General features: G+C 34.9%; 1 pseudogene; it reads left to right on the top strand.

Annotated features, from left to right (window-relative positions):
- The window catches only part of LOC136849140 (protein turtle-like), a 553,559-nt pseudogene that overhangs the window by 513,545 nt on the left and 12,539 nt on the right, over positions 1-27,475 (top strand).

The raw sequence follows: 27,475 nt of genomic DNA, 5'->3' as shown, positions 1-27,475 counted from the left end.
AGTCCCTCTCAGTTGGAAGACTTATGATGAAAGTTGTTCCCAGAAGTGCAGTAACAATGATAATATGAATGTGCACTCAGTACAACTTTTAGATTGCAATAACTTTTATGTAGGGAGGACAGGTAAATCTTAATCATCTGTTGAATGAACTTATGATACACCAACAAAGAAGGGCGTTGAGATTTTTATTGTCTCAAAGTTACCGACATTGGTGAATTTGATGTGGTCAAGTTCCACGTGCAATACTCATTTCTGTGCATCTTAGATTTTGCCTCTTTTCATGCAGTCATGACATTTGTAATATCTAGATGTTGTTTTCTTGGGAATTTTGCTCAGTGGGTGTTTACTTATGAATTTGGGAAGATATGTATAACATTCTCATTTCATTTACAAAGCTGCCTATCTTTGACTTCTAGCAAAACGGTTCCTCATTTTTATATCTGAAAAGGGTATGTTGAACTATGTTGACATCAAGCTGAGATTAATGAATGAAGTACAGCAAGTTCAGTATCATCACCCATTGTAACATTGGCCTCTTTTGCTAAGCTCTCTTGTTACTCTAATGTTAAGGTAGTGACTTTTCTGCCATGCATTTTCTTGGAAGAAAGGTTTGTAGACCAATTTACCATTTATTGTTAGGTTATATATTTAGCTGTATAATTCTATGCTGAAGTTGGTTATTTTAACTGAAACAAGCTTTATGTGCTTTCATCATAGAGAATGATTACAGTTTGAAGGATTTGCTAGATTCCAATGACAATAAACTTATTGACACATGGAGATGATGATAGTCTCTGATGTGTAATGGTGCGAGATCATTGTTTAACAATAGGCCTTTAACCAGGATGAATTCTACATGATTATTCCATGGTTAGCTTTTGGTGTACAGTGTCACATCATTGTAGAGTCATATAATAATCTACACAACATCTTGCATGTGCAGATTCTTTTCAGCCAGCAGCCACAGCATTATCCTTTAAATCAGTAGTTTTCATCAGCAAAAGCCAGGGACTTGAATGATTTTGGTATGTCTCTTTAGAACATAATTAAATAATGTAATTGGGAGTATGGCAGTGCTTGATATAAGGAGGAAAAAATTGATTGTTTGCTTCACAAATGATAAATGGCTTTTATTCATATATCCCTAGCTAAAATATCTAATAAAGTCATTTGAATTATCTTCGTTTTCATTCATAAATTTATGAATCATCTCAGTGTTTTGTCTTAATTAGAAAATTATTCTTATACTGTATTTGATTACTTGGATAATGATTGGATTTCACACATTTAATTCTAACACTCAGCCTCATTAGTTCTGAATTTTGCAGAGTTTCACATTTCAATTGCATGATATTTCACTAGATAGGTGTACAGTTAAATTAGATGTCAGCTGAAAGTGCTTATTTTCTTTTGTGTTTATTACATAAAGTGTCCACATCCTAGCATGCTCACTGTACTACTTACTTCTGTTGTATATGATTTTCCCTCTTGTTGCTTTCCTAATTTTATTTTTCCATGAGAATTAGTAGTATATCTTGGTTGGTATTTAATGCTTCTTATTGCTGGTCATTTTAGAATTTAGCACTCAACTAATGATGCAATTTTCTCACTAGAATATCCTCATCCATTGTCTAGTATTGATTGGAATATTATTTATCATGGGTTTATATTTAGTCAATGAACAGTCACTTTCTAGCTCTTGTTATAAGATATGTCCACTTCTTGACACTACTTCACACATTCTGGAACAACAAACATTTAACTGATACACTAATTGAAACAACATGACACACCTATGGAGATCAGTCTCTGGCCATGTGTTCCAAATCAAGGAACTGAACCATAAGTTACTCATTAAGCTTAACAAAGAAAAAGAGAAAAGAGAAGTTAACTGAATAGATCTTGTGAAAATCAATCAGGAAATGAGATCACTCCTTTTATCAACTCAAATGTCTTATATAGATCATGAACTGAGTTTCATCAAATGTTTGACTTTTAATTCCTGAGATGACCCCTTCCTTGCTGTTGTTCTCTCTGTACTGTACAGTATCATTTATCATTGTAATTCATACTTTGATATCTTATTATCCCATCATGATTTGTCATTGAATTCTACCTATGCACAACACTTGCTATGGTTTTCTTTCCAATTGAAATTTTACACTGAACAAGTGTGCTTTTTGGATTCATTCATGGTGTCTGAGACTTTTTTTTATTATTATCATTTTGATTCAAGTTCATTTTTATATTCAGTTTGATTCTGTTATTGCTCTCCTAAATGACTTATCCATCCTTGTCAAATATGATACTAATTTGATTCATGCGTTGTCCCACTGTGTGCATTCTGATCTTATAGGCTCATGTGCAATATTCAGCAATTATTTCTTAGTTTTGGTCCAATAACTCATCATACCTGCAAGGCTTTTTTTACTGTTTATTCAGTAGCCATGCCTGCTAGAATTTGTTACTTTAACTAATCAACCCGACACAGCCTTCTCTGGCGGTGTGTTGAACTGCCTCTTCAACCATATGTACTGTTCTGTAATTCTTAACTCATGTGCTCTCCTTGTTTTCTTTATGCTTCTTGCTTCAAGGACTTAGCTACAGCAAATATCCTGATAAAGACCTTTATTTTCATTTCTCTTCGTTTGTTTTTAAATTTTGTTTCACCATTGTTTATATTTATATGTATATGTATTACATTATATATATATATATATATATATATATATATATATATATATATATATATATATATATATATATATATATATATATGTATATATATATATATGTATATATATATATATATATATATATATATATATATATATATATATATATATATATATATATATATATATATATATATATATATATATATATATATATATATATATATATATTATATATATGTATATATATATGTCTCGCCTCCGCCTCCATCTTCTATGGACGCCATTTTGTTCAGGTGCATGGATGGCATGCAATTGGCTTGTTGTTTAAACGTAGATTTTTCACGAAATCTTTTTTGCAATCCAGTTGTCTTCCTCAAGAAACTGTTGATCTGTGTTTCATATTTTGATTAATATTTTTATTAATTTTAAGATGAGCAGTTTGTTAACTCTTGGAATCATTTTAATGGCAGATATTATTAATCTTAGACTAATGACCCTAATAATAGATACAAGATTTGTTTAATGAGATTTTCAGTTTTGTGATAAATAAAGATTTCATAAATAAGCTCTGAAGATTGATAGCATAGCACTTTTTAATAAATTTCTTTCTTATTTACCAAGATAGTAAGAGAAAGCTTTGTTCATATGAATATGGAAGCAAAGATTTATGATCTTGTTATATGTAGCTATTTGCAGTATTTAAAAAGAGATTGAGCCTATAAGAGCCCTTAGGAGAGTTGTTGCGGCAACCCACCTTAACCTTACTAACTACAACCACTATAACTACCTCCCTCTGGACTGGAGCTGTTCTCGTTTCTGTCACGTTTTTCGTCTTTGATCTTTTTACCTGCCGCTGACGCCTGCCACCTGCCGCCCTCGTTTGGTTGGTCGGCTGGCTGGTTTCTTGTCCACCCCGTTGGCTGCTGGATGGCTCGATCTACCACCACCACCACAACCACAACCACTGCCACCAATAACATCATCACAACCACCAACAAATCAACCATCTACTGACAAATGACTACCGACTTTTTATGAAACTCTCAAAATACTCTCACCATCATTACTGCCATACAATTACCACTGAAACCAAAACACAATTTTTGTTTTCTTGTTTGTATGTATTTTATTTCTACCATTTCTAAAAATATCCACCATGACTTATCCTCCTTGGCCACCTACAACACACATTTTAATACATTTTAATTGATCGATATTGCCGTGTATCTTCCAACGTCCACGACCACCACTTGAAACTAACAAAACCTTCCTCACTGTTTCTGCCTCATGACACTCATTATTTCTTGTAACTAATGTGATTGAAACTAAATCCATTGACTAATTATTTTGATTTTATATTTGTTATTACTTATATACTTTATCTGCCACTGTTACTCATAAAACTGCTGTTGCTGCTATTACTACTACTACTGATGTTTATTATGTTGTTAATATTACTGACTTATTACTTGAAATTTGCTTTACTACTGTCACAATGAAATCATACTCACTTTGTTCCCTTTAATATCAAATGTACTGAACCACAAACCAACATTATTACTCTGTGTTAATGTACACTTAAACGGCATCCACTTCTTATCAATGATTGACATCCTGAATTCCAAAATTTTATCACCCAATTTGTTATTTTCTTATTATTTCACATTACTCGCTTCCCATATGCTGCCAACTACATATTTATACATCTCTCTTTCTACAATGACAACATCAATACAATCATTACCATTGAATATTACCACCACCAACATTAACACCACCACCACTGCTGCCGTTCTACTGCTGTACTCCTGCTGCCCGCTGTATCCCATTGACAAAGGATCGCTTCCGCTAGGCCCGAAGCCGGCTCCCCTCGAATGTGACGGTTGAAAAAGGTATCGGATGGGTTCGTTATCTCCTGGTTGCCTCCTCTAGACTCAGTTGTGCCCGTTGCCTACTATGACATCGAATACCGAGTGGATGGATCTGGAAAAACTCAATTCCGAACATATAGTGGACGAACATTCGATACAAGTAAGTGTTACTGCAATGTCTGTATCTCTTACAAATTCCTCAATCATTGTGAGAATAAAAATTTGTATCATGTATTCTGTGACCAGTCTCAGTCATTTTGAAAGCTGTTTCTTTTCATTTCTTTTTAGTTCAACTGTAGGTTTTTACCCTTTTTTCCTTATTGCATATTCAGCCTTGGGCAGATGTTAAAGTGTTAATAAAGCACAGATTCCAGGGATAATAAAGTTTTACCAAAGTTCAGGAGTATCAGCCAGCTCATACCATGAAGCACTTCTTCTGCAAACGCATAATGCTGCCGAGAATCATTATCAGTTTTATATATGTAAATGTCATGTTTTATGAAAATATTTACTGCTATGCAATTGTGAATTTGATGAATATCAAAAATGTCTTATGAAATAAAGTTTAAAAGTGGTATTCAGAAGAAAGAGTGAGAACAATGTCTCTGCAGTTCCTCTGAAAGTTTTCATGAAGTATCAATCTCAGGCTTTTGTTCTGTGATATTAAATTTTTGTGGGGAGGTTTGATATATAGATTATCAACAGTCTACTGTATATGCTATTTTTATTCTCAACAAAGAATTTCTTGTATTTATGATGTTTGTCTTATATCTTGCATAATGCAGTGCATATAATAGTATTTGTACCATTTCCAAAATTTCCATCGTTACTTCCTGTATGGAATGTAGGTAGATGCTCATTTTGGTAATAATATGAGCTAAATGTCCATTGGATTTATGTTTAAAGTCCTTATTGACATGATCAATTGTATTATCCTTTTTTATTTGCCTTAATCTGGTTTAATACTATCATAACCTACAATCTTCTGTTAGTTGAAGCAGTTAGTGCTTTCTGGAATATGTTAAAATAAAAGGAAGTTACATGTAGGCTTTATTTTCATCTTGTATGCTGAAAAGTTTTCTATATTATTGCTTCCAAACTGATTTTCATATCTAAAACACTGTTATTTTTCTGGTCCTGAAATATTAAATTGTAACATGTCCACTTCTTCGGTTTCTAATAGTGGACACTAATGAAAACTAGACCAGCTTTGTATTGAATTTGTTTAAGGTTTCCAAGTAGACAATAAGAAAGTATGAGTAAATTATATTGAGTGCTTCACAGTCTCACACGATAGTTCACTCAGAATAGGCATCAGATTCAAAGAAAAGTGAAAAGTGAACTAACTATCAGAAAAGGAATATGTGTATGTCTCCAGGGGCAGACCTTTATATTTTCATTGTATGCACATTGACTGTAACTTTTTGGTCTATTACTTGACTAATCCCTTGAAATAAATTCTTTGAATTCTTTGTAAGGAGGCTTTGCAATTAGTGTGTGCAAATTTGGTATTATGTAGGCCTTTGTTTGATAGTGATTTTTCCATAATGTTATTATTGCTATACAAATACAATCCCAATTATTTTACATGCCTTAATCTCAAAATAGGTCATACATCCTCCAAAAAAGCAAGGGTAGTCAGATTACCCTGATTTTTTTTTAATATGAGAGATGAGTTATGGTTTTAGGCTACCTGTATTTTAAGTATAGCTTACAGGTCACATTTTAGCTATTTTTATTGACACCTACTATATGTAGGATGATGCTAAATGACCTAAAAAGTCTGACTGGAAAAGACCAAGACAGGACTTTTATTTGGTGCAGCCCCATCTTTGTAACTTCTGTCCATTTCATAACTTTTGGTTTGTAAGTAGTAACTACAATAATTATAGACCAATCTCCATCATTGACTGGTCAGTCTTCTTACCTCCAGGTCTCTTTTGAGATTTTAAAAGCTGATCTCCAGCATTATAATATAGTATAAGGACCCTGATTATAGATTTTTACTTCCTGACAGGCAGTATGCCAACAAGAAATAAATGCCTATGTACTTCTGGTACCCTTTAGAGCTAATGATAGTAATTATACCCAAAATGAGATGGCATTGGAAACTTTGTTAGCTGTTAATTGTGAAAGATAGCTTTTTGAGAGAAAGATTTCAGGTGTGAGCATGATTAATATTGTCAAGTATGTTTGGCTGGTAGTAACCAGAAAATGATGGAATTTGACAGGTTAACTCTCTCAGGAGATTTCCTATTTACAGTATGCTAAAAAGTTAAATGACTGTGCTGTGTACCCCACAAATTGGCTATGCTTGTATGGTAGAGCATTTTTATTTTGATGACTAATGAACTGCATGGAGACTGGTTTTGTAATTCCAACAACTGGCTAGCAAGAGCTAAAGAACAAATCTTGAAGTGTCTGTGAGGGACCAACTTTTCCGTGGAGACCAGGATTTGGTTGCTGGGTGGGAATTTCATTAGAACTGCTGGAAAGAGTGAGTCTTGTCCTCTGAAAGTGAACATGTCCCTTTAGTGTTGATCAACATCCCAGTTAAGTGGTTTGTATGGAAGGGGCCATGTTTGACTTTAGTTCACCTGTGGCTCAGGAAATGACTTAGGAGAATGGCCAAGTGATGTGGTAGGTCCTTCCATAATTAAACCATGTCCAGCCAGTTGTCAAGGTAATAGTGAAAATGAATCCTGAACTCTGCAGGAGGAGGCCACAGCTGTTGCCCAGTTTTAGTGAACACCCAAGGCACCAGCCAAAGCAGATGTAAACAAATAAACCTTTCCCTTTTTGAGGATGGATGAATGGGGATGTGAAAGTATGCATCCTTCAGGTCCAGTAAGGCCAGGAAGCCCTTTACTGTGAGTAATCTTACCAACTTCACCAGTCGTGGCCTCATCCCACAGAGGTGGGATTCATCTTTACCATTACCCCCAACAACTAGATGAACATGGCTTCATCCAGGGAGGATCAGTTTCATGACCTGAGAGATTTCCTTGTTGGCCTCTTTATTGAACAGCAAATTACCTCTTCGCCCAATTGGAAACTTTTCATGGTCATGGAATAAAAACAAAGACAAAGAAGAGAGCCTGTGGATTAGTTGTAGGATATAAAATATTTATATGATAAGTTTGAAAATGGAGGTAAAAGCTGTACATGGCATACACAGACTTACAAAAATTCAAAGAGAAATGATAAAGAGTCAAATTGAAGGATGTTGATGTAAGGTCACAAAAGGTAAGTTGATGAGCTCAATTAAAATTTCTCCTGATGAAAGTGAACCTGAGTGTTACAGTATGTTTATGAGAGCGTGACTGGTTGATGTGAAAGTGGATCTGAGATAAGTGTTTATTATACCTGAATGGCTGTTTAATATTTTTTTTAGATGAAATAATGCGAGAAGTCAGAGAAATTAAATCAGATATACTGTAGATGCAAAGTAGTGGGGTTAGAAATTGGGTCATGCATAGGGTATGAAATGGTTGATGTGTATATAGTACTAATTGAGGACTGTGAAGAGACTTCTGGAACTAGTGAGAGAGTTTGAACACTTTTGCAAATACTAATTGAGGCTAGCGAAGTTAAACTACAGAAGCTATTGAAAGAATTTGAAAATCTTAGAAAGATGTGTGTAAATTTGAGCAAGAGTAAGTTTTTGGGTAAATAGTAAGTATGAAGATGAAACATCAAATGTTTATCTGGATGGTGGAAGAATAGCAACTAAGGTGGGAATAAATGAAATGAGTCTTGACTTTTTTTTATACCTCACTTAAGAAATGCATTGTCTAATGCCAGTGCTGGAAAGCTTTACATTGTTTTTAATGGTTCTTATGTACATAGAAACAATGGTATTAGTGCCATATGTTTCAGGTCCTTATTGTGGAATATTGTTTCCTTGTCTTTTGTTAACTGCATCCTTGAATCTTCATCTTGTACACAAGATTCCTTCAGGAATTGGTTTCCTTTTTCCCAACAATGGGCTTTATGATTTACACCATCTCTGGAGCTTTCCTGTGTGTTTATCACCTATAAGTTCTGTTTAAGTTGGGAATTTCAAGTAGCACCTTTAGCTCTTACACCTCAAAAACTAGTGTATGCTTCTTGCTTCAGCCTCTACATTCAGTTGAAGTCCTACATTACCACACTGCCCAGAAACAGGAAATCTTTTATTCCTCTTAATGTTAAACTCTGGATGTGTCTACCTGACAGTATTGTTGGTGTTGATGCTCAGAACTTGAAAGATGAACGCTTCCTTAAAAAGGCCAATGATGTACTTACTTTCCTAATATCATGTGACCTAGGAAAGGAGTGTGGATTGCCTTTTTAATGAGGGACATTCTCAGCCCTTGCAGAGAGAATGGTTTGTTTGTGCTAGGGTGAAGGAAAATTGGACCTTCTGGGATGTTTGCTGGACCTGTAGGTAAATCTTAGTGCTTGAACTGGGCAGAATGTCATGTCTGCTAAATTGAGTTTTCTTATAAAAAAGGTTTCCTTCTTAAAGGATTGCTAAATTGAGTTTTCTTATAAAAAAGGTTTCCTTCTTAAAGGATTCTCATTCTTAGCCAGAAATGCTGGGCCAGGGGACAATAATAATTGATGGTCAGCTGTTTGCGTGATGTATCGTCCCTGTCTATGAGCCCAGTTCACTAATACAGGCTCCTGATGCTAGAGCAATCAAGAAGATTGCCTTTCACAACAGTTCTGGTTTTACTGGATCTGCTGAATTGAGAGGTTGACAGAAGTCTAAGCACCTTATTCAAGGACCTAGTGATTGGAAGCCTTTCGGGAGCCAGTCTTTGGGTGAGTAATTTTCATGGTAGACAGTATTTAAAAAATCCACACGTGAATGTCTCGGCTCAGAAAGGAGGATGTGTAGATGACTTTCCCTCCTACTGTCTGGGATAGAACAGTGGACAGTAGTGGAATTGATCTCTTCATCTATTGTTAGAGTGATAGGAACCAGTGCCTGATTGGCCAATTTGGGGCTATTAAGTAAGCTCCTTTGAAGGTTAGAAGATAGCTCAAAACCTTCGAAATGTGGGACAAAGGAAGAAAGAGGTATATTGTCTACCATTTGTTCCAGAATGTAGGAAGGCATCTCATGCTGTTGCTTGATTGTCCAAGTTTGGAGACACATACACTGGAAGTTTGTGATTCTTGTATGTGGCAAACAGGTCCACTTCTGGTTGTGGAAGCATGTTGGCTGTTGTTTGAAAAGAGTGGTTGTCCAACATCTACTCTGTTGAGGCTCTTGTTTTCCTTGATAGAGAGTGTGCTATTACATTGAGAGACACTGTGAGGTGAATTGCAGACAAGTGCCACTTCCTTGCTTACACCATCCAAAGGATGGCTAGCATTACCATATTGAGAGGTGAATGTGTTCCCAGCCTCTTGATGCAGGAAATTGCAGTCATGTTGTCTAGAACCAACAAAATGTGTCTCTTTGAAGGTTTGAGTTTTTTGAGAGACAAAAAGACAGCCATCAGCTCCAGGAAATTGATATGACAATTCCTCAGAGTAGCTGGCCACCTCCCCTGCCACCTGACAATCCTCCCAGTGTCCTCCCCAAACTGTCAACAAGGCATCTGTATGTATTGTCACTCATACAGATGGAGGAGTCAGGGTGACCTGTTTCATCAGAGACTTCTTCTGAGTCCAAGGCCAAGTATCTCCCCAACTTTTTTATTCTTTTGATGAGGTCAGTCTCACACCTTTTTACTTGTATGCAATAGCCAGAATTTTTTTGTATTTTTAATTGCAGTCTGAGTATTGAATCAATTACTGATGCAAACTGCAGGAGGCCCATCATACGTTCCAGTTGCCGTCTGGAAACTCTGGGCTGTGCAAGGAATGTTTTGAGGTCTTTCCTTATTCTTTTCTGAGTATTGATAGGGAGAGACAGCTGCCCATGAAGAGTATCCCAACACAGTCCCAGAGGTGAATATTGGAGCCCTATATCATGTTTTGATCTGAAGTTTTGTAGTCCGAGCTGGCCATTTTGTTGTTTCCAGTCAGAATTCTAACATCAGACCCTGTTTGGGCAGAATTTGTATTCACTCTCACTTTTTGTTTACACTTTGGGGTGTACAGGACTGACCTTTCAGAATGATATATCATGCCCCTCCTTATATATTGCCGTTCTGTGGCAAGGACATCTTTTATGTTACCCATAATTTCCTTACAGAATTTATCAAATGTCACAAACTTTGTCACTTTTTGGGGAGCTTGCTCAATCTGACTGAGCTTCAACAACTGAACTGTAACTGCCTGTTAACCAAGGGGCAGAAGTCCTGGGTGACTTACTGTACCCCTCCGAGAATGTAGTCATTTCTGTCAGTGTTAGGTGGATCCTAGTATCCCTTTTACTGGAAAGATCCTCCTCAGCATCTGATAGCTGCATGGGGATAGATTTCTTTCTGGAAAGTTTCTCCCATGAATAGCTGAAATTTGTGCCCTTATACGTATAGGGTATTGCTTATATAAAACAGAAATTCACTATTATATGACCTTATAGCTAGGCTACCATTTCATTTAGCCCAGATTATTGTTTTATCAAATCCCAGGCTACCTGGTCTAAGTTACTACTTAGGCTATGATAGGATATTTCTTAAAAGGTTCTTACTCTAATCTAGGCTACTACCTGTTGCATATTATTTAATTCAGGTATTGGTTACATAAAACAATTTTACCTTAATATGTGTAGCCTTAACACTAAACTGCCATTTCATCTAGCCAGGATTACTGTTTCATGTAGTCCTAGGCTACCTGGTCTAAACTAATGCTTAATCCAATAACAGGTTGTTTTTTAAATGGTTATCACTTATCCTAATGTAAGGTAATGTCTAATCCAGATTATTTAGATCACTCTTAAGTGTATAGGCTGTATACAAAAGATAAATTTTATTAATATGTAGCCTTGTTATAGCTAGGCTACCGTTTTATCTTGCTCAGATTATTGTTATTATGTAGTCCTAGGGTCCTTGGTAATTAGGTTAATACCTAATCCAGGGTATTTAGTTCACACTTAACTGTATGTAATCCTAGGTTATAGGCAACATACAACATCCACTGTTTATCCAGTCTAAATTATTCTCAATTTGATCTAGGCCACTTTGATATTAGTTTGGTCACCATGGAGCTCTGACAGACCCATGGAAGGTAATTCCCTGAGGACAAAACAAGTGACTACACTATCAAAAATGATGATGAGACTCACAGTGTATTTCTTTTATGGGGCCTTTTGGAAACAAACGCACTCTGGTCTTTACTTTTACAACTGGTCCTCCCATATCCTGTTATTGTTTAGGATTAGTTAGCCAAGCTTTTTGTGGCAGCTTTATATAGTTTTGGTCATAATTTTCTCAAATGGAATTGCTTCTTCTTTTCCAAAGGCCTTATCTAATGACAGTCTACATCACTAAGGTGTTAGATGAGAGAATGGAGGCTTATGTCCCTTCTGTCAAAGCTCTCTTTCTGAGTCGTAGTTTGACTGTTCTTGCTCTCTTGTTGTGTTCAGGCTAAAGAGTTCTACTGAACCTGTGTAATCTTCTAATGAGCCGCTTTTTATTCTGATCTGTTCTTTTATGCCTAAAAAGCTGAAAGGAACAATTGCACAACTAAATTTTACATTACTTAGAATACCTTTGTAAAGAAGTTTTAGTGTGACTTTTTCTTCTCATTGATGCTATAGGAATATCTTAGTCTAAAATCCCAATCTTATGGCTTTGTTTTTCTCTTGATTCCTTTTTACATCACTCTACAGTAGCCAACCCTCTCATTCAGTGTCGCACTTCATTCTTCTGGCATTTCAGTACATTCAGGTCCATAGGTTCTCAGATCTTTGAAAATTGTTCTCCTGAGTTTTGCTTAATCTGTATGGTGTTACCAGTGTTGATCTGGGCATTATTTCTGAATGGAACAGACAAAAGTTGGTTTATTGTGTATCAGAAACCAAATTCCTTATCACATAATCTCATACTCTTTCTGCTGTTGGAGTGATGTTTTAAATAATAGAACTAGAATATTTCAAGAAGTTGAGTGTCCTCTTTAAGTACCACATGTACATCTAGTCAGAACAACTTCTTCAGATTTATGTGGGATTTTTCCATCCTTGGGTGAGATATCATCATTTTATACTGTATTGTAACACTTTACCTATGTAGCTCTGATAAAGTTGGCCCAAAAGTTTTCTACCTTTTGATCAACTGTGCTCATACATCAGAGATCTAAACTCTCTCCATTTTAGCCTCATGACACATGTCGCATTTCACAAACCTACAGATAATGTGAAAGAGTTGTGGTCTGGTCAGTCCTTCATTGACCACAAATCTCCATAGTCTGGCATTCCTGTCCCCTGTGTATGACCTGAATCAAGTGTAGGTGGTGGGAGGATTGTCTTTACTTAAGAAGAGAAGCTCATCAGTACAAATTTACTCTTGGAGTCAAGGATGTTTTCAAGCATCGGTGTAAGTCTTGGTCTCTTGGGCATAATAAAATATATAGAATTAGCTTAAACCATATTCCTCAAGCAAAGACTACCATGTGGGCAAGTCTTCTTGAACAGGAATACTACCTGTCCTGGGTAAGATTTCCAGGATTAGAAGCTATATAGGCAATATTGGTGCGGATGGTATTGTATAACTAAAAGGTTGTATGAACGAGAATAGAGCCCTATTTAACATCCTGTATTTTTCTGATATTTGTTTTGTGATCCTCGTTGACTCTAGCACAACCAGTGATCACTCTTTGGAATTTAAATTCATTGTGATCATGCAGCGATATTTCATATTTGTGGCCTCTCTGTAAAGTACATAATAACTTTATTATGTGCAAAATTTTTCTTTGCCGTTTACACATTGATTCTTTGTAATCGTTACAACTTTTGTTATCCCTGCATTACTTACTAGACATTCTTCCAGTTTTCCTTTCCTCAGAACCAATTTCAATTAAATATACAAAATGTGTTATTCATGTTTATCCACAAGTACTTAAGAGGACTATATCCAAGGAAAGTGAAGTTACAATCTGTGCTTTTTCATTTTTTATAAAATGTATTGTTAAATTGTGTGATATAGGTGATATGATACTTATACATATGGTTTTATTCTACAGTCAAGAAATTGAATGCTGGAAAGAAGTATTATTTCCGGGTCTTTGCAAAGACTTTGAGAAGTTTTGAAACTTCCCAAGAAGTAATGTTCATTGCACCGATGCAAAACAAAGAAAAGGTAAGTAAAACCAAGCTGAATTATATGTGCACTCTTATTGTATCAGTATTAGCCTGTTATAACTGCATTATTTCATACTACTGTATATTATTGTGGAACTATTAAACTGAGTTCACCATTCTTGGAGATAATTTGATGAAAGTTCTCTATGCATGCAGTACCTGCAATACTTATTAGTTCCTTGTTTATCACAACATATTCCATTATGAAATATTGGTTATAACATTTTTTTATCATTTTTTAATTTCATTTTTTTCCCTCTTAACAGCCCTGTTTCACTTTCCATTAGTGATGAACATTACTTTGGTGGCCATGTTAAGACCTCTTTTATTAACATGTTGCCTCAAAATATTTCAAACAGTCCACTTGGCGATGTGTGGATTGTATGCATCAGGAAGTTTGTGTGTATGGAATCCAGAAATTAAAAATTGTTATTTATTTACCTTTGATGTGTGATTTTTTTAAATTGTGACTCTGAATATAGGGTTGTTTCTGCATGACTTACAAACCTCTTATTTCATGTACACCTTAATACTGGCTAAAGTCAGGCATCTGGCAGATAAATAGCTTTTAATAGCTGGACGAGTCTCTCATTAAATGTGACTTTAAAGACTTTCTTTTTTAACTTTTACTTGCCAGAAGGTATAGGTATCCAAGGGTTTTAGTTACATTGAGTTAATGTAGGTGTTTGCCAGTTTTGTATCTTCTTATGTTATTCTTTTTATGTATTACACAGAGTGAGTTTCCTTTTCCACCAAAATCTAGCATGTCAGTTGTCACTTTTTGTGGAAAATCTTGTTAGGCTCAGTGGTAATAGTCCATGTAGAAAGTTTGTATGCTTGATCAAAGGGGTCCATGTAACTTTACTCATCCTGCAGGATTAAGGATTGCTTTTGAAACCCCTAAAGGTTTAAAGGTGTCTCATGAGCAGCAGAGAAAGGGACAGATTATTGTTTTGTCTCGGTGCCTGGAGATCAAACCTATGTACTTATGATGAGGGCCCAAGTCCCCTCTCCACCTAAGCTAGGACCAGTAAGAGTCAAGCAGTGACTGCTGGGGTCTCAGCAGATAGACCTATAGTCATCCCAAACCTCCTGTCCATATCTCACAGAGATGGTAAGCTTGTGTTTTCCTGTTAACTATATGAAGCCATGCTCATGACTTTTGCTTGGGATCATCAAACTATGAAGCCTAGGTGAAACCTCTAAGCCACCATGACCAACTTGGGCACAGAAAGTAATGGAAAAAAAAACATTCTTAAGAGACTCCACAATGATTTTGTTTCTTGATTCCAAAAAAAAATAACTATGCATATATGTGACTAAAATTCAGGAAAAGCTATGCTAGGTGACAGCCCTCCTATTGTCGTGCTGTAATACACTATGTCAAGATGGCAAAGAATCAATCATGCACATGTGGTGCATCAGTTTCAATGGCTTTGTAATGTCAGCTTTTTTGTAGTACTGTACTTGCATGGCCCATAAATGTAAGTCATTTGTGGCTGGGTATTGTAGTCTTCGCACTTTGAGAAGACAGTATGTTTCTTTTCATTGCCAAAATGAGGAATATAATTATTTCCTCTCCACTGTTTATGGAGAAGATGTGTATAAATTAAGTGGTATTTTTAGGTCGGTTTAGAAGTTTGGTTTTCTGGGAGAGATTTGTCAGTTTTTACCTATTTTCACATTTTTTGTAAAATTTAATGTTGAAAGTTAGTGTTATAAAGTGTGTATGAATGGAGTGAATGTTTTATGAACTACTGTATTTTTGTCAGGATTTCATTATTTTCAGTTAAAATTATTTGTGGTAAAAATGCATTCTGGTGTCAGCGAAAGTAGATATTGTTACCTAAATTTTTTTTAAATCAATAGATCAGTCACTGTGCATCCTGGTGGCAAGTAGTAGCCACCTTTAGTTGAAAAAATGCTCATAATTCTTGAGGGTCTTTTTCATAAGAATTTCAGCTGGGTGATCTGGTTAAACTGCCTAATAATAATCATAATATTAACTGCAAGGCATCCTGTCGCTCTTGTCTCCCTGTGACCTTACATGTGTGGTTATCATTTCTTGTGCTTTTAGTTACATGGCCAGTAGAGATTCAAGTGCCATTACTGGCAAGACTATTCCCTGATTCGACTTCTACTTTTAACACCTCACGTCCTTGGAGCTTCACAAGAGTAGAACAAAATATTGGTCTAGTGGATCCACAAATGTGATATATTTTCTACATAATAAATGACCTTTGAGTCCATTATTGATGTCAATGGGTCTTTTCAGGATGTCAAGGAGATATTCATACACTATGATCTCTTCCACTGTAGTCATCTCTATGCCTCCCAATCCTTGGTTATTGGACGATTTACTTTTATGCTTCCTGGTGTTCTACTTTTCCTCTAATAAGGAGCAGGGTTTATTTTTGTTTTACCCACAGAACCATGCTTGCAGTCAGTGTAAGTGATGCAAGTGACAAAGATATTACTTCCTTTTACACTTTTTCCTCCAATTTGTTCCCCCTAAGGTCTTCCTTCAATAGCTTTAGTTAAGAATGAAAGGGCTTACTCCATTGCTGCCAAATAGTTGGCTTTGTACTTTCTTGACTGGCTTGCACCCTGCCACTGTTCACATCGACTGGGTTCCTCTTAGTCAAACCTAATTTGTCTTTTCCCAGCCTCATTCATTACAGACTCTCAGCGTGCTCCTTTACCTTGACCAAAACCATAACCAGCAGATTCTCATCCATATTCAAAACCCTGACTTCATCATTACTGTCTCCCTAGTTGGTCAAGGACATAGTTCCTTTGAACCAAATCTGTTGTGTTTATACTAGCTGCTGTTGAACTTTTCGGGGTAATGATCAGTTCAGCTCCCTGGTTGCCTTGGCTTCAGCTGAAATTGAATTTATCCCTTCTTTGGGAGGCCTTCTGTGTGGCAGGAGCCTTATTTTTTTCTTGTCTCTTCTTTTTCATGATTCCCACATGTGATTAATTTTTGCTTCTACCAAGTCCATTTCACTGAAGCCTATGCTGGTGGACTTCATGAGTTATATTAATTTCAAGCTTTGGAGCAGTCCAAAGATGTATGTACAGTAAACAGTCATGGAGAACTGGCCAAAATCTGCATACTCATACTTAATAGTTTTTCATCACCTTATAGAAGGCATTGTGGTTCCCTAGTCCAAAAATTGCCCAAGAATTTGGCACCCTTTCCTTTCATACTGACCTAGACACATTTCCATTCATGCGTGGAGCTGGAATTTGTTTTGTAGCAGTGATTAAACTGCAATAGGAGTTATATTGAAGGATTTACCATCTCCAAAATCTGAACAGCAATGTTGAATCATAGCAATAACCCGAATTCTAATCTCTGCTTCTTTTTGCAAACGCTCAAGATAGACTTGGGCATCTTTTTTGCAAGTCTAGTTTAAGTCTTGGTGTAATAGAAGAGAGTGCACTTTGTATGATAATGTTGCATATCAGGTTTAGGAATGTGTTATGCTATATTGTAGGTTTATCTGAAAACCATTGCCAGTAATGATGTTTATTCTCAGTACATGTAGTACTGTACTTGTTACTTTAATATTTGTCTGGAGAAATTATGTATTAATAAAGACATGCAAGATCTTGGGATCTAATAGATATGTAAGAAAAATATTTTCAATTAATTTGTAGTCAAAAATACTAACTTATATCAAAATGGATGAAACAGCAACCTTAAAATTTGTAGTCATGGTTCATCCACCTCACTGATTGTATAAACATGAAAATGAAATATATTTTTATTTATACTGTGTATACGATTTTTCAGGTAAATGAAAGTGATGTTTTGATGTCAGTTATTTAAAACCCCCTTTCTGATTTCAGGCAATAACAGCAGCCTTAGTTGGTGGAATACTCTTCTTTATAGTAGCTATCATTCTGTCAGTATGCACTGTTAAAATCTGCAACAATAGAAAGCGGAAAAAACAGGAGAAAGGTATAGTAGTATCAGATTAGTTCTTGCAAATACCGTATGTATGTTTCAGTAAAATGTCTTTATTGTTCAAAAAAAATGACAAATTATTAATTTAGAATGAGCTTGAGGCACTTGAAAAGTTTTCAACTCAATTAGAAATAAAATTCTGATTCCACGATAGGTACCTAGTGATAAACAGCTGGAAGAGTTGAAGCACGGGTACTGTACTTTGTGTGGAATACATTTTCAAAATTACAAATACTATATAAGGCAGTTGCTGTTGTCTTATGGATTAGGAATTGAAAATTTTAAAATTTACAAGTACATTCTTGTATATATAAACCATTGCCTTTCATAGCCTTACTTTTTAGTTTGAAATAGAGACTGCATACCCACATTGTTCAAGGAAAGCTTTTTGCTATAATATGTGATATGACTTCACCCTTAGTATTATAAAAACTCTGCATCGTTCAGCTGTTGCTCCAGAAAGATGATCTGCACCCAGTTCATGTGTATGCTGTGCTTTGTACCTAACATATCATTCGATTGGACAGCTGAATATCCATTTAGGAAATAAAATGATCGACGTGATACCAGTTCCTTGACTTGTTAAAAAAATTTGGAAAATGTAACAGTCAAGAGCTAGATATCAGTCTGTGATTCATGTACAAAACTGTGAAAAGTGGGCGAGGTTAAGTGAGAGGTACAATGGAAAGTGTCTGACTATCCTACCAGTAATCACCATAGGGCATGCAAGAAATGCCTCAAGGTGTTAAAGAAGGTGCCCGAGCAGGAGAGAAGGTAGGCCATCCCTTCAATTTTCTGCTTTTTCATTGGTCAGCCAGTGATAAGTGCTAGTACTCAAACCTTATGAGCATGAGTTTTTAGCAATAGTGAAATATTTCTCTTGAGCAGAAGTAAAGGACCCAGTTGCTTCCCTAAACCAGAAGTTTGAATATTTCTTGTAGAATGCTGAAGGGATAAAGGAGTTACGCACAGAAGTAACTGGTGAGTCAATTGGAGCTGGTGACAGATTTATACATTTTTTCTCCTGAGTCTGACAGGATACAGTGGTAACTCATTTCTCAGCCTTTACTTCATCGGATAATGAGAGGTAAGGAAGGAATTCATGGGTCAACTGAAAGCCAAGTTTTTGTAATGAAGTTAGAGAACAGGAGAGACATGCTGAGTGTCAGGGTTTGGAGCGAGTGATATGTGCTGATAATCCATGTAGTTTGTTGATGGGTACACTAGTGAAAATTGTTAGTTTGGAGTGAGTGGCATGTGCATAATACTAATCTGTGTAGTTTGTGATGGGTATGCTGGGGAAAATTTTTATTTTGGAGAGAGTGGCATGTGCTGATAATCCATGTACTTTGTTGATGGGTACACTGGTGAAAAATGTTAGAAGGAAAGTTATCATGATCAAGAATTCTCAGAGGGTTTCTGGAAACTGCTTAGGAGAAAGAGTATGATCCCACTTGGGGTAAATATTTTGAAGATACTCTTCTCTCTTAAGTTGCTGAAAAGAAAAGCAAAGCATGGTGATGCTGAAAGATGTGGCAATGAAGTGAAATTTAGGGGCATAGCCTTCTGAAGTCCTTGATGGCAGACAAACAGCATCTTTACTCCTAGGTAGTGAATCGTTTTTTTCTCGTAAGTAAAGAGTATGCTAGTCTTAAGTGTAAGATGTTTGTTTGAGATGAAGAGGTGTCTTGCAGACTTTTAAGAATTGTCTTTCCTTAGAAGACAGACTGGAGAGACTTCAAGTGTGAAGGTAAGTAGTCATTACATCTTGATGAATAGGTTGCCTTGTATCTGGCCAAGGAGGTTAGTTTACCTTGAATGATTCTTGGGAATTCTGTTGGCAGCAGAATAGGTTTCTAATCAGGACCCATTTAGTATCTTTCTTTCTTGCAAAGGAAGATAACTAACCCTGAGAACAAACTCTTAAGAAGCTAGATGTCTCCGGGTCAGCATGTGGTAATACTTGAGCTGATTAGCTGGAGAACTGAGAAGGAATTAGGAATTTTAACAAATTTGGGTACCTCATTATGGGAAAAGCAGAAGTTTAATCTAAGCGTTTACAGATAAAAATGAAATGTAGCATAAAACATTCTACTAATGGAAGTGTTGTATCATAATGGTCTACTGAGTTATAGTGTATGTTGTAGAACATGATATTTTCATATACTGTTTGTGTGCTCAAGATCAAGCCAATTCTCTTGGCTCTTTGTAAGTCTCATGCTGAAGAGGGCAGGTAAGGGAACACAGGACTACCAAGACTGCCAAGGGTAGTCCTTTTCATCTCTTAGTGAGTGCACTCTTTATTTTCCTTGATAAATGCGGGCAGGCGGTCATCACTTCAAACCCAAATGTCGGGCTACATATAAGACACCGTTTTATTTACTAATTGGCTCTAATGCATAATTGTAGGTGTAAATATCCAAACATGAGGAAAAAATGTTCTAATTTGTACCGTTTAAGGCTAACTGAATTATAAAATGTTCCTCAGCGAATTTCTAATAAATTATTGATTTTCATGCTTTTTGAACATGAGAAGCAGAACTAATTTACATTCCTTTTGAACATGTAAGGCAGAGCTAAGGAATGGAGTACTTTATGTCGTCTCTGTTTGGAATCAGACAATTAATATATATATTTTTAACATGGTTGTATATACTTTCTTATTCCTGCTGCTTATGGACGAACACAGAACTACAATCCCATATTTTCTATGATCCAGCCTACAACATCGTTGCCTGTCGGGTTACCGAGTCCAGAAATGGCGGCCATGGGTCCAGCCCTGTGCCTTTAAAAAAGTAAGTCTTTATTGCATCTCCTAATTAGTTTTAGTGTAGTAACGTAGTTTACTCATCTTTTTAGTAAACTAACTTTGTGCATGTTTAAATGTTACTAATTTGATTTGAATTTAACTATACTCTGTTTCATATAATAATGTCAACTAGATTATGGCATTTCAAAGAAAATGCAGCGTTTTTATCATTGAAGATGAAAAGGAACCACATTTAAAGATTATACAGACTTTTCAGAAAGTATCTTATTTGAGTAATAGGGGGAAAATGGACAAGAGTTCAGGACAGAGAGTTTTACCATAAAATTAAGTGGAAAATATGAGAAGAAAATAATTACTCTGGTAGGCAGAACACTTCTACTTTGCACAATATTCATGATTTGTTTCAGATCTTTCAATTTTGCCAAAATGAAAACTTGACATAATACTTTTAGGCACGAGACCGCAGTGAGATCTGACATAGTGCAGCTCCTATACCTAAGCCAGGACCCGTATTAGTGTGGGGATTCCTCACCACAGCTTCTCACAGCTAGAGTAAGGTTTTGCTATCCGATGCCAAGATGTTGCCCTCTCTCACTTTCTTGTGGTTGCCTGATAGGGTGTTGCACTTGCCTGTTGATCTGCTTATCAGTAACTCTTCTCTGGGAGTAGTTGGTTGAGGCCTTAAAGCCTGTGCCACTTTCTCTTAATCATTAACAGTCTCAAGATTCTTTGGAGGTCATCTGTAGTAGGTTATTGGATAGATTTATGAATAATCGGATGGGAATTGTCTTCTAAAGGGTATTTATTTTTTGTAATGGATTGTAAATCTAAATTTTAATGTTGCATGGTCTCAAGAAAGGTTTCATATATATATGAAATACCACTATATATATATATATATATATATATATATATATATATATATATATATATATATATATATATATATATATATATATATATATATATATATTATACATATATATATATATATATATATATATATATATATATATATATATATATATATATATATATATATATATATATATATATATATATATATATATATATATATATATATATATATATATATATATATATATTGTGGTATTTAAGAATTTACTGATGAATAGGACTCAGTTGCTATTTATTGAAGGTACTGACTAGATTTGATTCTGGGAAGGACAGGAGCCGACATTAGGATATTGTTTGGAAAGTATATACTATGTATATACAGTATGTATATATATACATATACTGTATACCTATATATGTATATGTATATATTATACATACATACAAAAGCTAAGTAACACTTCAACTTAATGGACCTCAATTTAGCAGACTGCTATACTAACCAGCTATTATATTATGATTTTCCTTATGCTGCTATTTTAGAAGTTAAGTGCAAAATACAGGTTAGTTTAGGTTAGAGACTATGTTGAATTTCTCAGCAGTAAGATATCCAGAAAATATTCAAGTTAAGGCTAAAATATAGGTTCTGTGTTACAAAATGGACTTTGTTAATTATCTGAAAGACAAGACCCCAAGAGTTAAGTTGAGGTGCTATTGTGTGTGTATATATATATATATATATATATATATATATATATATATATATATATATATATATATATATATATATATATATATATATATATATACACACACACACATATATATATATATATATATATATATATATATATATATATATATATATATATATATATATATATATATATATACAGGCAGTCCCCGTTATCGGCGATCCAGTTTTACGGCACTTGTCTAGCGATGAAAATTGGCAATTTTCAGCACCGAAAATCGCTGGTTTCCACTTATCGGCACCGATAATCAGGTATTGGCGCCAATATATACCTAACAGAGGTGCTGATCTCCGGTCATCAGCACCAATACGATTTTCGGTTATTGGCAATTTTCGCTTTTGTCACGCTGTTCAACAGAACCCCACTGATAACCGGTTACTGCCTATGTATACATATACTTATATATATATATATATATATATATATATATATATATATATATATATATATATATATATATATATATATATATATATAATGTATTATTTAAGAATTTACCAATGAATGTGACTCAGGTGCTGTTTACTGAAGGCACTGAATGGATTTGATTCTAGAAAGGACAGGGAGGTGATATTAGGGTGTTGTTCGAAAAGTATGTTGTAATTTTGATGATCATAGTTTTATATTGATTGAAGAATTGTTGAAAGTTGTAGCAAAGTAGACAGGTTGATTTGAAGGAAAATAAAGCAACATCACTAGGTGAAACAAAAGTACCCACTCACTCTTCTAATGATAATCACCTGCTAAGTATCTGTGATCTTAGTTGGAGAGGAGAGACCATGGACAGGTATTCTGAGTTGCTGTGATAAAATTGTTACTTTCAGCTCTGCATGTACACTAATGATGCCCAACACGCATGCACACAGACAAACACACTTTTCACAGAAAATTGAGCATGTTTATTCTTAAATACAATGGTATTTATAATAAAATAATCTGTATTTCTAAATTTTAAAGAATACAACACAGCCAATTTATGTACACATGCACATTGTTATACTAATTATATTGTACAGTAATTGCAAATGCATTTGGGTCCTAATAAGGTCACATGGGCTTGAGAACTTGCACCTGTTTCTTTGTTACTTATACTGGAATCCTCTGGTAGAGTTGTGTTGTCAAGAAAGTATGGAGTTTGAGAAGATTCTAAGTTATGTGACCAGATTTAATGTCGTATAAGTATCGGGAATGTTGCAATTCTTCTTATCATATTAAGGAGTTTCATAATGCTGCAGCTCTAGCTTTGACTTAAACATTTTGACTTCTTCATTTAACCATTAAGGTAAGATAAGATAGGAAGCTCAAGTAAAAGAAAGCATTGTTGTATTTCAATTTCTCTCCACTTTATTTTTGGTAGGTGTCACCATGTTTATTGAAAGGGCATCTATAAGATATGAGTATGGATTTTAAATGAAGAATTCACTCGATAGTTTTGTACAAGACTCATTCGTAATCCATTTTCAAAGGATGGCTATGATGTATTCATTTCTTTCCAAAGAGGAGGCCTTTTTACTTATTGTTCACATCCTCCTTGGGGATATTTAGTTTCCTTGGCTAACATCAGGAACCTTCATGATCAGACAGAGAAGATAAGAAGAATAATGTACTTAGTACTGGCTCATAAACCAGACCCGTAGACCTCCATGGCCTTGCTAAGTTGAATGGCTTATTGGTAATGCAAAATCTGGGGCACAACTGAAAGAAAAGAGGAAAGCAGTAAGAGAGCCATGCATCAGAAATTAGGACTTGTCAGATTACCAACACCGTAGCCATCTGCTACCTTTAGATCTTGTTGTTAAAAGGGAAGATGGAATTGAATACCTACAGTACATTAGCTGAAAGTACGATTCCCCACTTGTGGCAAATGTAGCTTAAGAACAACAGAGCATAACACATCTGATGTGAAGGAGTCTTGTCCACTTAACTTCACCCCCTCTCTACTTGTTTCCTACATTCATCCATTTGAGAGTAACTGAACCAGTTAATAAATACTATGCAACCCAGAGGTGAATCTCAATCTCAAAAGCTCCCAGGCACTAACAGGTTTTGATAAATGTGTGCACTCTAACCAAGAGATACCAGTTACTCGAACCCTAAATCAGACACCCACAAAGCCAAAAAAACCTCATTGTAAGAATGCAGCAGGATCACAAATCTAGCTTGACAAGCTAAACTGTGCAATAAAATTAGTCATAACTAATGCTCAATATTTGATCAGTGCACATTGTGGCTATTTTTCAGTGCAAGTTGCCGGATAATGAAGGTGATGAATATCATAAATATTAATAAATACTAATTTAAAAGGGAGGCAAAAGTAAAACAGGCCTTATTAAGGGAAAAATTACATCTTGCTTGTCTTTGAAAAAATTACCATTAATGGAGAGCAGCAGAAGTGGATCAGCCAGAGACTGAAGTCTTTTCAGAAAGTAGTGCCCAGGGTAGTGGTTCATCTTTGCAGACATTTTCTGCTGGGCAGGTCCCATTGGTTGACAGATATAGCAGTGACTGTGGATCTGGGATTTTATTTATGTTGGGTAGTAGTTTGGTCTCCATAGGACATAATAGATTTAGGCTCAGATATTATCCCAAAAAAGTTGTTTAAGTGTATATAAACTTTCACGAAAGATATAAGATATTTGGCCACGTACAACAGAATAATAAGGAAATGAGTGAAATGTATACTTCAGCTATGCATTTCAGTTTGTTCCCATTTGAAGGGGACAATTATTATTGATATGTAGCTTTATTTACAATAATGAGATTGTATTTCAGTAGCAGTACTTATGTAGGACCAACGAAAAAATGCTCATCAGAATTTTAATGCTTTATGGTAACGAGTGTAACACAAAAGATTAGTCGTTGCCAATTTTAATGGCAGATGTAAAAATTTTTAATTTTATTAACTAAAAATTATGTACCCTTGGTCACTAGGAATAGGACTTAATTTAAGGGGTGGCTTTACGGGTAGTCTAAGAAAGGACAGTACTAGGTACAAAGCTGTTGGATTGGAAAATGAACTTAATTTTTGAGTCTCAGTATTGAAGAACTAAGTTATGTAATGTATGGAAAGCTTATTCTTTGGAAATGGAATTAATTATAGTGTACTGTAAGGTAATGGATGCAAAGTTAACAGAATTATATCTATTAATGTGTGGGTTTTACTGGTGATACTATTGTGTCTGAATACTGTAGTTATGGTTGGCTCTTACATCAGGTTAGCAGTGGTGCGTGGAGACATTTTCACAGTGTCTTAACATTTTGTCAATTATTTCTCTGTAAACAGCTTTTGTTTCACAATACGTAAACGTTCCTATTTTGTGTAAAAATTTTTCCTCATGAAATAGGGATATGGTTGTAAATTTTTTTTTTTTTTATTGAAATAGTTGACTGAAGGTAAGCTTATGTACTCTTCAATTGTTGGCAGCTGTATTGGATTTTTGTGTTAGAAGGTGTAAGTTGTTTCTTCTACTGAATATTATTTATATTAGTGAATTTTACAATTTTATGGCTAATTATACTAGGAGGACCATCTTGAAGTTGAATTTACCTGGCTCATGTGACTTGACAGTCTGAAGAAATAAGTAAAATAAATCTTATCAAAGATTTATTTACTTCAAAGGAAACACGTCAGTTATGTATGTGGTTCCCACGCAATACATATGGTATCTCATATGTTGTACAGTATATACAGGTAACTCTTGCTATGTGATATGGTTAACTTCCTCAAAAATAGATTGTTAGTTGATAGATTTTATCCCAAAAGTATCTGACAATTCCTAGCCATGCAAAACTATTAAAAAGTTAAATCATTAGCCTCCCAACTAACTCTGAAGCACTTATTTGCAATATCCGTGCACATAATTAAACTTGAGCAAAACAAAATTACTTAAAGAAATTACATTAGGAAATAGAAATGGAAAGAAAATAAAATGGACAACAAAAGAGCTTTGCACATTCACTTAGCCATCCTGTAATACATCTCTTACCTGTCGTTTGCAGTCAGCACCATAAATCTTCTCAACTATTTACACCAGGAGTAAAATTTGTTGAAAGATAATAAAATAGTGTAATGAAATAGAGATGTAAAGAAAAGGTAATAAAAAAGACTAATGATTAACACCTACCAAGTGGTTAGGATTCAGTGCAGGAGTAATAAATCAATGTTCAGTGTACTTATAGAAATATCCTTAGTCTAATTAAGCAACTATACTGAAGTAGTGTATTGTGTAATCATATTATATTTGGCAAATGATGATATGTACAGATTATTTACAGTATCACATAAAATGCTGTAACTTCAGTACTGAATAATACTGTTTTACATAAATGAAGAAGAATATAAACATGTAATAATAATATAGTAATAGCACCAATAGTTGTAGTATGTGTGCACAAAAATATCTCCAACCTGACGAGACAAGTGCATTATAGTAATACTTTGGGAAAAAGATTACCTACATTGTATAAGCAGTTGGGAGGGAATCAGATGTAGATTTTATGTGGTGAAAGTCGAGTTTTGCATAAACAATGAACTCTTTATCAGTCTATCGTATAGCAAGGGTGCCTGTATTGTGAAAACGTCGTATTAATTGCTTAACAGAGCAATGCATTTTCCTTACAATATAAATTAACTTGATATGAAATCCAGTAAGTATCATAAACCTCTACTTATAGCATAGTTACATAAAAAACTTGAGATAAATCAAATTATTGGGTGTAATGAAGATGGTAAACATTTTATTCATAATGCTAAAACTTAGTGTTTCGCTGTGTTTTAGAATACACCTTATGTAAGAAATGTTACCAGTGCTTTTAGTATCTGTAATACTGAAAGAAAATTGTAAGTTTGATCTAGGATGCATTTTGGTTTTGTGTAGGTGTTCTAAGGCAGTATGAATAGTTTAGTTTAGTACATGACATTTAGATGACAGAGAAAGTAAATATGATTGATAGATTTTAAGTGTTTAGAATCAGATGTACTGTGTTTCCTTATCAGCAAATAGTTTTATTAGCAACAGTGATTCAAAATTCCATGACTGCTAAGAAATTATGGTTAAAACATAGTCCTTTTGTCTACGTTCAACATATAGTATGTAATTTATATGTACAATAGTACAAAACAATGCCCATTTTAATTTTTAAGTCCCAGTAGCTTTAATTTTGTAGGTGTTTATGTTACTGCAAAGGATAACACTCAGCTTTTGTAATTAATCAGTTTCTTTCATCATACTTAAGCACTCTTGTTTTCTTGAACATCTCTGTAACAGTTTGCAGGCATGGTTTATCAGTAATCTATTGAGAGATTTAGTAGAGATTTGTTTCATTTTAT

This window comes from Macrobrachium rosenbergii, chromosome 1 (genome assembly GCF_040412425.1).
Source record: "Macrobrachium rosenbergii isolate ZJJX-2024 chromosome 1, ASM4041242v1, whole genome shotgun sequence".
Classification (NCBI taxonomy): Eukaryota; Metazoa; Arthropoda; class Malacostraca; order Decapoda; family Palaemonidae; genus Macrobrachium; species Macrobrachium rosenbergii.
This window is presented reverse-complemented; position numbering and strand designations above follow the sequence as displayed.